This window comes from Coregonus lavaretus (assembly GCF_964263955.1).
Source record: "Coregonus lavaretus genome assembly, chromosome: 17".
NCBI classification, from domain to species: domain Eukaryota; kingdom Metazoa; phylum Chordata; class Actinopteri; order Salmoniformes; family Salmonidae; genus Coregonus; species Coregonus lavaretus.
This window is the reverse complement of record NC_140004.1, coordinates 39,582,415-39,595,515: the sequence shown is the minus strand read 5'-3', so window position 1 is coordinate 39,595,515 and position 13,101 is coordinate 39,582,415.

Below are 13,101 nucleotides of genomic sequence, written 5' to 3'. Positions count from 1 at the left end.
TCAGTCATAAAATCCACCGATAGGTGGGACCACGGTCATTGTGGAACGGGTAGGGAGTGTAATATCCCTCTGGGCAGGTGTCTAGGAGCCTTACACTGGGCGCACACCGAGCAGGAGGAAACATAAACCCTCACATCCTTAGCTAAGGTGGCCACCAGTACTGGACACTGGGGAGGAGTGGGTTCGTTACGCAACGCCCGCTCGATGTACACGTCAACCTCCCATACCACCGGTGCCACCAGACACGACGCCGGAAGTATGGGAGTGGACTCCACGGAACTCTCCTCCGTGTCATACAGTCGGGACAGAGCATCTGCCTTAGCATTCTGGGAGCCTGGTCTGTAAGAAAGGGTGAAAACAAAACGGGTGAGAAACATGGACCACCTTGCCTGGCGAGGGTTTAACCTCTTCTCCGCTCGGATGTACTCCAGATTGCGGTGTCAGTCAAAATGAGAAAAGGGTGTTTAGCCCCCTCAAGCCAATGTCTCCACGCTTTCAGGGCATTGACCACAGCCAACAGCTCCCGGTCCCCCACATCATAGTAGCGCTCCACCGGGCTGAGCTTCTTCGAAAAGAAAGCACAGGGGCGGAGCTTGGGTGGCGTGCCCGAGCGCTGAGAAAGTACAGCACCTTTCCCAGCCTCGGACGCGTCCACCTCAACCGTGAAGGCCAAGGAGGGATCCGGATGAGCCAGCAATGGAGCCTAGGTAAACAGGTCCTTCAGGTGACTAAAAGCCCTGTCCGCCTCAGCTGAACACTGCAGATGCACTGGTCCCCCCTTCAGCAAGGAGGTAATGGGAGCCGCTACCTGACCAAAGCCCTGGATAAATCTCCGGTAGTAGTTGGCAAACCCCAAGAACCGCTGCACCTCCTTCACCGTGGTTGGAGTCGGCCAATTACGCACGGCCGAAATGCAGTCACTCTCCATCCTCACCCCAGACGCGGACATGTGGTACCCTAGGAAGGAGATGGACTCCTGAAAGAACAGGCATTTCTCTGCCTTAGCATACAGGTCATGCTCCAACAGTCTTCCAAGCACTTTACGCACCAGGGACACATGCTCGGCCCTTGTAGTGGAGTATATAAGGATGTCATCAATATACACCACTACCCCTTGTCCGTGCAGGTCCCTGAAAATCTCATCCACAAATGATTGGAAAACTGATGGAGCATTCATTAACCCGTATGGCATGACAAGATACTCATAATGTCCAAGAGGTGGTACTAAATGCCGTCTTCCACTCATCTCCCTCCCGGATATGCACTAGGTTGTACGCGCTCCTGAGATCCAATTTTGTGAAGAAGCGTGCCCCGTGCATTGATTCCGTCATACTAGCTATCAGGGGTAATGGATAGCTGTACTTGATGGTAATCTGATTTAAGCCACGGTAATCAATGCACGGCATAACCCACCATCTTTCTTCTTCACAAAAAATAAACTTGAGGAGACAGGTGAAGTGGATGGCCGAATGTATCCCTGTCTCAGAGATTCGGTGACATATGTCTCCATAGCCGCCCTCTCCTCCTGAGACAAAGGATACACGTGACTCCGGGGAAGTGCAGCTCCTACCTGGAGATTTATGGCGCAATCCCCCGGACGATGGGGTGGTAATTTAGTCACCCTCTTTTTACTGAAGGCGATAGCCAAATCGGCATACTCGGCAAGAATGTGCATAGTGGAAACCTGGTTTGGACTTTCCACCGTAGTTGCCCCCAAGGAAACTCCTACACACCTCCCTGAACACTGACCGGACCATCCCTTGAGAGCCCTCTGTTGCCATGAAATCGTGGGGTCATGAATGGTTAACCGGGGAAGTCCCAACACCACAGGATACGCAGGAGAATCAATCAGATAGAGGCTAATCCTCTCCTCATGACCCCCCTGCGTCCTCATCAGAAGTGGAGCGGTGACCTCCCTGATTATGCCTGACCCTAACGGGCGACTATCTAATGCATGCACAGGGAAAGGTTTATCAACAGACACAGTAGGGATCCCTAAACTACGAGCATACTGGCGATCAATAAAATTCCCAGCCGCGCCTGAATCTACTAGCGCCTTATGCTGGGAATGGGGGAAAAACTCTGGAAAAACAATATCAATACACAGATTAGCAACAGGGGGCTCTGGGTGAGTCGGGTGCCTACTCACCTGAGACGGTCGACCAGTGCTCTGCCTGCTGCCTCGACCTCTTGAGGACCCTCCCCAGCACAGACCAGCAGTGTGTCCTCTGCGGCCACAGTTGGTGCAGGGGACAGTCCCTCTCCCTATCTCCCTAACCGCAGCACCTCCCCGAGCTCCATGGGGGTAGGCTCGGAGGTGCTGGGGGATGGAATGGACGGCCCCCGATCAAAACGTCCGCGGGCTGCCAACAGGTTATCCAACCTGATAGACATGTCCACCAGTTGGTCCAGGTTGAGATCGGTGTACCTGCAGGCTAGTTCCGGACGGACGTCCTCCCTTAAGCTGCAACGATAATGGTCGATCAGGGCCCTCTCATTCCATCCCGCGCTGGCTGCTAAAGTTCTAAACTCCAGCGCAAACTCCTGCGCGCTCCTCATCTCCTGTCGTAGGTGGAACAGACGTTCACCCGCCGCTCTCCCCTCTGGTGGAATATCGAATACCACCCGGAAGCGGCGGGTGAAATCCTCGTAGCGGACAGTTCTCGAGTCTATTCCTCCCCACTCGGCGTTGGCTCTCGTATCCCGAGGGTGCCAGGTGAATGTTGACCAGGTAGAGCTCTACCTGGAGGAGAAATCCCTGGCACCCGGCAGGTGTACCGTCATATTGTGACGGCCCTGAATATTTCTGAACCGTCTCAAGGCTTCTCCTTCTAATAGGGCGCTTCCCCTTTAATTCCCCATTAAATAGCCAGCATCAGCTGCGCAAAAAGGGAGTGGTGATTGAGACCTGAATGAGGATGTGTACTAGCTTCAGTTCATGAAGCTTCGCGATTACGTTTTGTTTTGTTGCCTTACAGTGTGTTTTGTGGCCTTAAAGCGAGTTTACCCAGGATTGGATCCACTCTGTGCGTCTGTGGACTACAACTCTCCGTTGGTTTTCGTGGCCTTTCCTCCGCTGGAGGGCTGTTGGCGGATTGTCTGACTGACCGACTGACTACAACTTTTTGTATACGGTATTTCATTTGTTTGGGGTGATGTATACTGTGATTTATGTAGTTGTGAGGACGTATTATTCTTTGGGTAGTCTTTGATACGCTTTATAGTTGTGTTACAAAATAAGTGTTATTTTGAGTGTATGAATATACTGGGTTTATGCTACGGACAAGCGTTGCGGGACTAAGGGCACTTGAGCCACGGAACTTATTTACCGGGCTGGACTCTTTTTATGCCCGAGGTACAGGACATTTCTAAATGAACATAAGTGCATTGATTTGTTATATTGTTGTGTGTGGGTGGGTGTGATCATTTATGTTGTGAATACAACCAAGCAAAAGAATACACTTGTTTGAAGTTCTTTCCAAGGTTTTAAGGGGTTTATGAAAAGTATATTTCCATCTTGACTTTTACATAAGTCCTTTGTATTGGTGTGACTTGACGGACCAGATGGGACTCATTCCCTCCCGAACTAAAAGGAGAAACCCATGCTTTCTCTGGTAGGCACAACCTACCTGGCACCCCTATAAATACCTCAAGTCAAAACCGTTACATAAAAAATGGCACCCCAGATGGGACCTCAACATTGAGAACTAACCAAAGCAAATCTTTTGAGTGGAATTAAAATAATGGATTCACTACAAGAAAATGTGCTCATCCATAGCCTACCTGTCAATGGGAATACACAGGGCCATTCTGACTACCGAGCCAACAATACAAATCATAATGTGAATGGAAATAATGGAGTTGATGTGGGCCAGAGCCCTGGGAATCTAAATGCTCAGTCTGGACCACAGGCCACAGGTCTAACTAGTAACTCACTTATTGACATGGATCTGTGTGAAGGTACTGAGCTAGCCCTCCCTCTGACGCCCAATCTTCCTCCATTGTCTGGTTTATCTCCAGAGGTTGTAGTCTTACAACTTCAAGGTGACATCCTTGATATTCGTAAGACTCAACAACATCTCCAAACTCTAATCCATCATAAATTCAAATGTCTGAGTGTAGAGCAACAACAGAGTGCCATGGAATTCAGAAACTCACTGAGTACTCTAACTCACACTCTGACAGAGCTCAGTGAGAGTGGAAGACAGGAAATTACTGGTGCCATGGACAGGCAGTTTGACTACCAACAAAGCCAACTCACTGCCACTCTCCAGTGGCGCCTGCAACATCATCACACTGAGGTCCTCAAGGACGTCAATTCTGTATTTTCTCCCCTGGTTAACACTGTAGACCACTTGCAGACAGCGCTCTCTAATTGTGTTAAAATGTTGGATGATGTGTCTGTTGACATGGCCTCCATTAGGCACAACTCCTTGCACAGAGCTTCTCTTGTGTCCACTTCTGTTCAGACCACTGAGGGCCAAGCGGGCACCTCAGAACAGCCAAGACAAGGCCATGCTGAAGCCACCCCTTGCAGGATGCAATCCACCATGCATCCTGGTGTTCATTTTCATGGTCCCATAACTCCCTCACCCTCTACTTCCTCAATCCCTCCTAGCTCTTTTGTTCATGGTGATTTGAGTAGACGTCATGTGGGAGCGATGCCCATTAAATTGCAATTTCCCACCTTTGGGAAAAAGGATGACAGTCCTGATCCGCTAATGTATCTGGAAAGATGTCATGACTTTCTTGCCCTCAATCCCCTGGCTGACGAAGAACTCCTTGCCACATTGAGGAATGTGTTGCATGGGACAGCTCGAGACTGGTGGGATGTGGCACGTCTCACCACTACCTCCTGGGCTGACTTTGAGGCCAAGTTTTCCTCTGCATTTCTGTCTGAGGACTACACAGATGAGCTGGCAGACAGAGTCAGGAATCGAGTGCAAAGGGAGAATGAGAATATCCGTGACTTTGCATACGGTTACCACTCCCTGTGCAGAAGGTGGAAACCTGGCATTGAGGAGGAAGAGGTCATTAAGTTGATCTTGAAGAACATCAACCCACTACTAGCCAGTCAACTCAGAGAAAGAGTCACCACTGTCGATGGACTGGTTCGCCTGGGACAGCAGTTCGAGAAGGACAGAGAATGCCAACAGCAATATGAACAGAGAAAGAAACAGACACCCAGACAGTTACCCAAGCCAGATCATCAACCACAGCCAGAGTCTCCAGCCAAGACCCCTCCCATGTTCTGTTGGAGATGTAGCCAAAAGGGACATTCTTCAGCTACATGTCCAAGACCGTATCAAGTAAACCCTTCCAGAAACCACAAATCACAACAGGCCAACACCCCTAACACACTTCGCAGGAACGACCATCCTACTCTGGGTGCTTTGACCAGAGCTGAAACCTCAAGAGTCACTGCCTACGCCCCCCCGCCGACATCCCCTTCCTTTCAGTTAATACCACACCAGCTGGTGTTACCCCTGTCCATAGGCCCATGGACAGGAAGAGCCATCCTGGACACCGGGTCATCCTACACACTGCTCAATGAGAAACTGTGGAAGGAGGTTGAAGGTCCAAAATACAACTTGAAGCCGTGGACAGAAGGTCCACTGTATCTGGCTGACGGTGAGGCTAAACGACCACTTGGATGGAGTGAGGTGGAGTTCCGCCTGTGTAACCGCTCCTATATGATTCCTTCGGTTATCCTACAAACCAAGAACCTTGCTTTTCCTGTCGTGTTGGGAATTGATTTCATGTACTTCAGTGGTGTCCAGATTGATATCGCACACAATTGCTACTGGTTTCCAAACAATCCGAGCAAGAAGCATTTCTTCCAATCAGAAGTTACAAAGTTACATGATTGGGGTCTAAATGTGGCAGTCTTCTCTGCCGTTGCTACGGTACCACTAACCCTGGATAATCCTTCTGAGGATCTCCTTTTACAGGCTGTAAGAAGAGCTCAGCTGGAACAGCCAGAGGAGTTAAGGCTGTTGGAACAGTTGCAGAATAATGCCGATGTGTGTACTTCAAAGTTAGGACGCACCGGACTCCTGAAGCACAAAATATTCCTTACACAGGAAATGCCGATCAAGCAAAAGCCATATCGTTTGTCCCCAGCGAAGCTAATCATCCAAAAGGGACTCATTAATGATATGTTGACACAAGATATAATAGAACGTTCCTCCTCTCCCTGGGCTGCTCCTGTTGTCCTCATTCCAAAAAAGACCGGTGGTCTTAGATTTTGTGTGGACTATAGGAAGACCAACAATGTTTCCCAGACTGATGCCTATCCTCTTCCCACCATCCACGAGATCCTGGAGTCATTGTCTGGCGCGGTTGTGTTCACTACCCTTGACCTCAATAGTGGCTATTGGCAGGTTGAGATGGACCAGGAAAGCAAGGACAAGACTGCTTTTGTCTGTGCTGAGGGCTTGTTTTCCTTTAAGGTGATGCCTTTTGGATTAAAGAATGCACCTGCCACTTTCCAAAGACTCATGGAGATTGCGTTAGGTGGGCTCAAAGGGAAGATATGTTTCGTCTACCTGGACGATATAATTATCTACTCCCAGAACAGAGAGCAACACTTTCAAGACCTTCAAGCAGTGTTGGACAAGCTAAGAGAAGCTGGTCTGACAGTGAACATGAAGAAGAGCAACTTCTGCCAAACCTCCCTGAAGTTCCTTGGCCATATTGTGTCTTGTGATGGTATTCATGTGGATCCTGAAAAGACCAAGGCTGTACAAGACTTCCCTGTGCCAACCACACTCAAGGCCCTTCAACGGTTCCTTGGGATGGCTGGATGGTACCATCGGTTTGTGTGGAACTTCTCCCAGGTGGCAGAACCCCTCAACGGGTTGAAGCGAAAAGGAGCGAAATTCCGATGGACGGCAGAGTGCCAGAACTCCTTTGAAACCCTGAAACGACACCTCGTCACCCCTCCCATTTTGGGTCATCCCAACTTTGATTTCCCTTTTGTTGTTTACACTGATGCAAGTGATGTTGGACTTGGGGCTGTCCTAGTCCAACAGACTGGACTTGGTACTGAAGAAGTGCTAGCGTTCGCCAGTCGGACATTGAATGGAGCAGAACGGAACTACTCCACAACCGAGCAAGAGTGCCTTGCAGTGGTCTGGGCTTTGGAAAAGTGGAGGTACTACCTGGAGGGAAGACACTTCACTGTGGTCACTGACCATTCCTCCCTTGTGTGGGTGTTCAAGACCAACAAACCAAGCACCAGGCTCATCAGATGGGCTCTACGGTTGCAAGAGTTCACCTTTGCAGTAGAATACAGGAAAGGAAAATACAACACTGTTCCAGATGCCTTATCCAGAGCTCCTGCTTGTGGTAATGGTGGCCCTCATCTTACATGTGCTACTGTCCTGTCTAGCAGTCGAGACTCACCCAAAACTGACTTTCCCATCTCTGATGAGGTCATTTGGAAAGCCCAACAGGATGATCCCGAAGTACAGGCTTTGTACCAGACTATCCTGGAAGATGAAGAAAAGATGGTCAACCCTACCACAAAGCTGACCATCATTGAAGACAAAGTCTACCGAGTTGTACAACTACCTCACAGAACACTCTACCAAATGTACATACCTGAAACTCTACGCCTTCAACTGCTTCAACATTTCCATGAAGACCCATTAGCTGGTCATTTGGGCAGGTTCAAAACCTACAAACGTTTGCAAGCATTACTGTACTGGCCACATCTGAGCATGGATGTGAAATCACATATCCGAAAATGTCAGGTTTGTCAAATGTACAAACCAGAAGGTAGAAAACCTGCTGGCAAGTTGCAGCAAACTGTGGTTACCCGACCTTGGGAAATGTTAGGAGTGGATTTGATGGGTCCATTTCCTAGAAGCTCCAATCAGAATGTGTACATGCTTGTTTTTGTTGATTACTATTCCAAGTGGGTTGAGCTCTTTGCCCTGCGTCAGGCCACAGCGAGGACCGTCTCTAACATCCTTACGAGAGAGATCCTGACTCGCTGGGGAGTGCCTGATTACATTCTGTCTGATCGAGGTTCCCAATTTGTCTCTGATCTCTTTGGAGAGACCTGCCAAAGGTGGAACCTGAGACAGAAGTTGACCACAGCCTATCACCCACAGACCAACCTCACTGAGAGAGTAAATCGAACCTTGAAGACCATGGTTGCTTCCTATGTAGGGACCCAGCACAAACACTGGGACAAGCACCTTCACGAGTTTCGATTTGCCCTGAATTCTGCTGTGCAAGAGTCCACTGGAGTCACACCTGCAGAGCTGAACCTAAGTCGTCTCCTCCGAGGACCCTTGGATATGGTGCTACAGCCCCAGCAGCTTACTCCAGACGCGGCTTGCTATGACCAGGTAGTCCATCTCCACGACTTGAGAGCTCTTGTCTCAAGGAACATGATCCAGGCTCGACTCAAGCAGAAGAGAAATTATGATAAGAACAGACGAGACCTGCAGTTCCAGCTTCGTGATCGGGTGTGGCTTCGCTCTCATCCTTACTCGAAAGCTGAACAATTCTTCTCGGCCAAGCTCGCTCCTAAATGGCAAGGACCATATAGGATTGTGGAGCAGGTGGGCCCTTTGAACTACCGAGTGGTGAAAGAGGACACAGGTGAAGATATGCGCGTTGTCCATGTCTCACGCCTTAAGGCCTGTTACCCCTCGGCTGAGGAATTGGAGGAGATTGAGCGCCGCAAGGTCCTGGAGATCTTTGAAGAGGAAAGTAAGGAGACTTTTCTCGGATTCCCAGACCCAGAAGTCTCACGGCTTAATGCCTGTGACCCCTCAGCTGAGGAGCGTGAGCGCCAAAAAGTAATGAATATTTTTGTAGAGGAAAGTGATGAGGAGACCTTTCTCGGTTTCCCCGACCAAGATCTGCCTTCCCGGGCAATGGTCGGCTTTTTCCAGGGGAGGGGGTGTGTGACGGCCCTGAATATTTCTGAACCGTCTCAAGGCTTCTCCTTCTAATAGGGCGCTTCCCCTTTAATTCCCCATTAAATAGCCAGCATCAGCTGCGCAAAAAGGGAGTGGTGATTGAGACCTGAATGAGGATGTGTACTACCTTCAGTTCATGAAGCTTCGCGATTACGTTTTGTTTTGTTGCCTTACAGTGTGTTTTGTGGCCTTAAAGCGAGTTTACCCAGGATTGGATCCACTCTGTGCGTCTGTGGACTACAACTCTCCGTTGGTTTTCGTGGCCTTTCCTCCGCTGGAGGGCTGTTGGCGGATTGTCTGACTGACCGACTGACTACAACTTTTTGTATACGGTATTTCATTTGTTTGGGGTGATGTATACTGTGATTTATGTAGTTGTGAGGACGTATTATTCTTTGGGTAGTCTTTGATACGCTTTATAGTTGTGTTACAAAATAAGTGTTATTTTGAGTGTATGAATATACTGGGTTTATGCTACGGACAAGCGTTGCGGGACTAAGGGCACTTGAGCCACGGAACTTATTTACCGGGCTGGACTCTTTTTATGCCCGAGGTACAGGACATTTCTAAATGAACATAAGTGCATTGATTTGTTATATTGTTGTGTGTGGGTGGGTGTGATCATTTATGTTGTGAATACAACCAAGCAAAAGAATACACTTGTTTGAAGTTCTTTCCAAGGTTTTAAGGGGTTTATGAAAAGTATATTTCCATCTTGACTTTTACATAAGTCCTTTGTATTGGTGTGACTTGACGGACCAGATGGGACTCATTCCCTCCCGAACTAAAAGGAGAAACCCATGCTTTCTCTGGTAGGCACAACCTACCTGGCACCCCTATAAATACCTCAAGTCAAAACCGTTACAATATGCCCTCGGGAGCGAGAGCCGAATCCCACTGGACCCAGGTGGCGGAGTGGTGACCAGTGTTGTAGGTGGTTGAGTGGTTGGAGATGGTGACGGGATACCCCCTCTCTCCCATCGTTCCATCGTCTGGAACACTCGTTCCATGGTGACACCGAGAGTCTGAATCATCATCTCTTGTTGTTGGACTCGTTCCTCCATCGTCTCGGTTAATCTGGCTGTTCCTGCTGACTCCATAGTGGTGCGTGTTTCTGTCATGAATGTCTGTGGAATGCGGTAGGCCAGAGTCAAGCGCAGGACACAGAATGAAAGGAAAATCTACTTTATTGTATAGTAAAGAAACAAGCAAAACCTCCAACACAGGGAGGAGCAAACCCGCTCACAAACGACACTCGAAACAAGTAACAAACACGCACAACACACAGTGGGAGTGAACAGGTTAAATAGGGAAGGACATAATACCATAATTGGAAACAGGTGTGCAACACTAGAGAACAACCAGATTAACATAGAAACATGAAACATAGATCGGCAGCAGCTAGTATTCCGGTGACGACGAACGCCGAAGCCTGCCCGAACCAGAAGGAAGGGCAGTCTCGGCAGAACCCGTGAAGCATTTGTGCTCAGCTGCCATGGCGTGGTCAGTATTATCAAAGTGGATCACGGCCAGGCTTGTTCTGCGTCCCAAATGGCACCCTATTCCCTGCACTCCTTTTGACCAGGGCTCATAGGGCTCTGGTCAAAAGTAGTGCACTATGTATGGAATAGGGTGCCATTTTGGATGCAGGCTTGGAATGAGTTTAAAGAGCTGCTATTTTGCTTTGAGGGGGCAGCAGTGGTTTGTTGAAATGTGGCATCATTTATCTTCTCTTTCACGGAAGTAGAATTCAGTCCATGCTGATATAAAATGCAGAGGAAGGACAAACTAGCTATAGCTTAATCAATGGGTGAGTTCTCATCCCATGCACAACATGTGTGCTATCTATCTCATCTTCCTTTACTGAAGCTCAATGGAGGGCCCTGCAGGGCCTACCATTCTCCAGCACAGCTCTCTCCTGGAGATGGCACCCTATTCCTTTGACCAGGGCCCATAAGTGGCCATTTGGGACACACATTATCTTTCACGCTGCACCCTATTCCCTGAGAGTGACTATGGAGACGCTTTCCAGGGTTAGGTCGGTGTAAGATGCTAGCTAATGCACTTTACATGAGTTCCAGTTATTGGTCGTGTGACAGCTCATTCGCTCCCCCATTAGTTTAGTGTATGGCTCAGCTCTGCCCTGGCTCGTACATTTCTCATCTCCCCTGCTTGTGTCTGACTGGTCTGTCTTCATTACTGAACTGTCAGTCCTATTGTATGCCCTGCTTCCTGTTTCTCTTTATTAAAAGTCTTCTACCATCTTTATTTCTTTCTTCTTTCTTTTTCTCCTGTCACCCCTGAAACTTATTTTCACCCATCGTTCACCTCTCTCTCTCTCTCTCTCTCTCTCTCTCTCTCTCTCTCTCTCTCTCTCTCTCTCTCTCTCTCTCTCTCTCTCTCTCTCTCTCTCTCTCTCTCTCTCTCTCTCTCTCTCTCTCTCTCTCTCTAATTCAATTCAATAGACTTTATTGACATGGCCAATTAAAATTACTTATATTGTCAAAGTATAGATATAACAAAAATGGTGGGACCAACAGCAATAATAATAATAGTAGTAGTGGAAATGGGATTACCGTTAACAGCAACTACAACAACAATATTAATGAGAATAACAATACATTAAAGCAATAGTAGTCAAACAATCTCAACATGACTGAGAAGACACATTACATGGTATGAAAGCCAAAACAAAACAGGAAATATTATTATATCTCTCTCTCTCTCTCTCTCTCTCTCTCTCTCTCTCTCTCTCTCTCTCTCTCTCTCTCTCTCTCTCTCTCTCTCTCTCTCTCTCTCTCTCTCTCTCTCTCTCTCTTTCTCTCTCACTCTCTTTCTCTCTCTCTCTCTCTCTGTCTGTGTGTCTGTCTGTCTGTCTGTCTGTCTCTCTCTCTCTCTCTCTCTCTCTCTCTCTCTCTCTCTCTCTCTCTCTCTCTCCTCTCTCTCTCTCTCTCTCTCTCTCTCTCTCTCTCTCTCTCTCTCTCTCTCTCTCTCTCTCTCTCTCCTCTCTCTCTCTCTCTCTCTCTCTCTGGCTCTCTCTCTGTCTCTCTCTCTCTAAAGGATCAGACAGCCATCCTGTAGATAGGGACAGCGTGTTGCCTCCAGGGAGATCCTACTCACCACATGATGCCCCTGCCCCCTCAGACTTTGTTGTGTAGAGACGCATTACAGTGTGTGTGTGTATGTCTGTGTTTGGCCCTGTGTGTGTTTGGCCCTGTGTGTGTTTGACCCTGTGTGTGTGTGTCCCTGTGTTTGTTTGGCCCTGTGTGTGTTTGGCCCTGTGTGTGTGTGGCCCTGTGTGTGTTTGGCCCTGTGTGTGTTTGACCCTGTGTGTGTGTGGCCCTGTGTGTGTGTGGTCCTGTGTGTGTGTGGTCCTGTGTGTGTGTGGCCCTGTGTGTGTGTGGCCCTGTGTGTGTTTGGCCGTGTGTGTGTGGCCCTGTGTGTGTTTGGCCCTGTGTGTGTGTGGTCCTGTGTGTGTTTGGCCTGTGTGTGTTTGGCCCTGTGTGTGTGTGGCCCTGTGTGTGTTTGGCCCTGTGTGTGTTTGACCCTGTGTGTGTGTGGCCCTGTGTGTGTGTGGTCCTGTGTGTGTGTGGTCCTGTGTGTGTGTGGCCCTGTGTGTGTGTGGCCCTGTGTGTGTTTGGCCGTGTGTGTGTGGCCCTGTGTGTGTTTGGCCCTGTGTGTGTGTGGCCCTGTGTGTGTTTGGCCCTGTGTGTGTGTGGTCCTGTGTGTGTGGCCCTGTGTATATATATGTCTGTGCAGATGAGTCAGAGGACAGCCACTGAGAGAGCTGTGGCCTCAACCACTCTAATTCTCCAGCTCATAAAGAAGCTGCATGATGTTAGACGCTGCTGCTAGACGCCAGCTATGAGCTTCACTGTTTTCAATCAGAACACAATGAAGACAGTGATGGAGGTATGACGAAGGTTCATCCTGAGAGGATGCATCTATATCATCCCATTATGGTGGAGCCTCTACGTACATAATCAGCTAGACTTACAAGGCCGATGTGACGGGGTATATCCGGCTGTGACACAGAGTGGAATGTGTGTGTGTCTGTGTGTGTGTCTGTGTGTCTGTGTGTGTGTGTGTGTGGGCTGGTTTGTGTATGTGTGTCTGTGTGTGTGTCTGTGTGTGAGCACTGGTGTGTGTCTGTGGGCGGGTG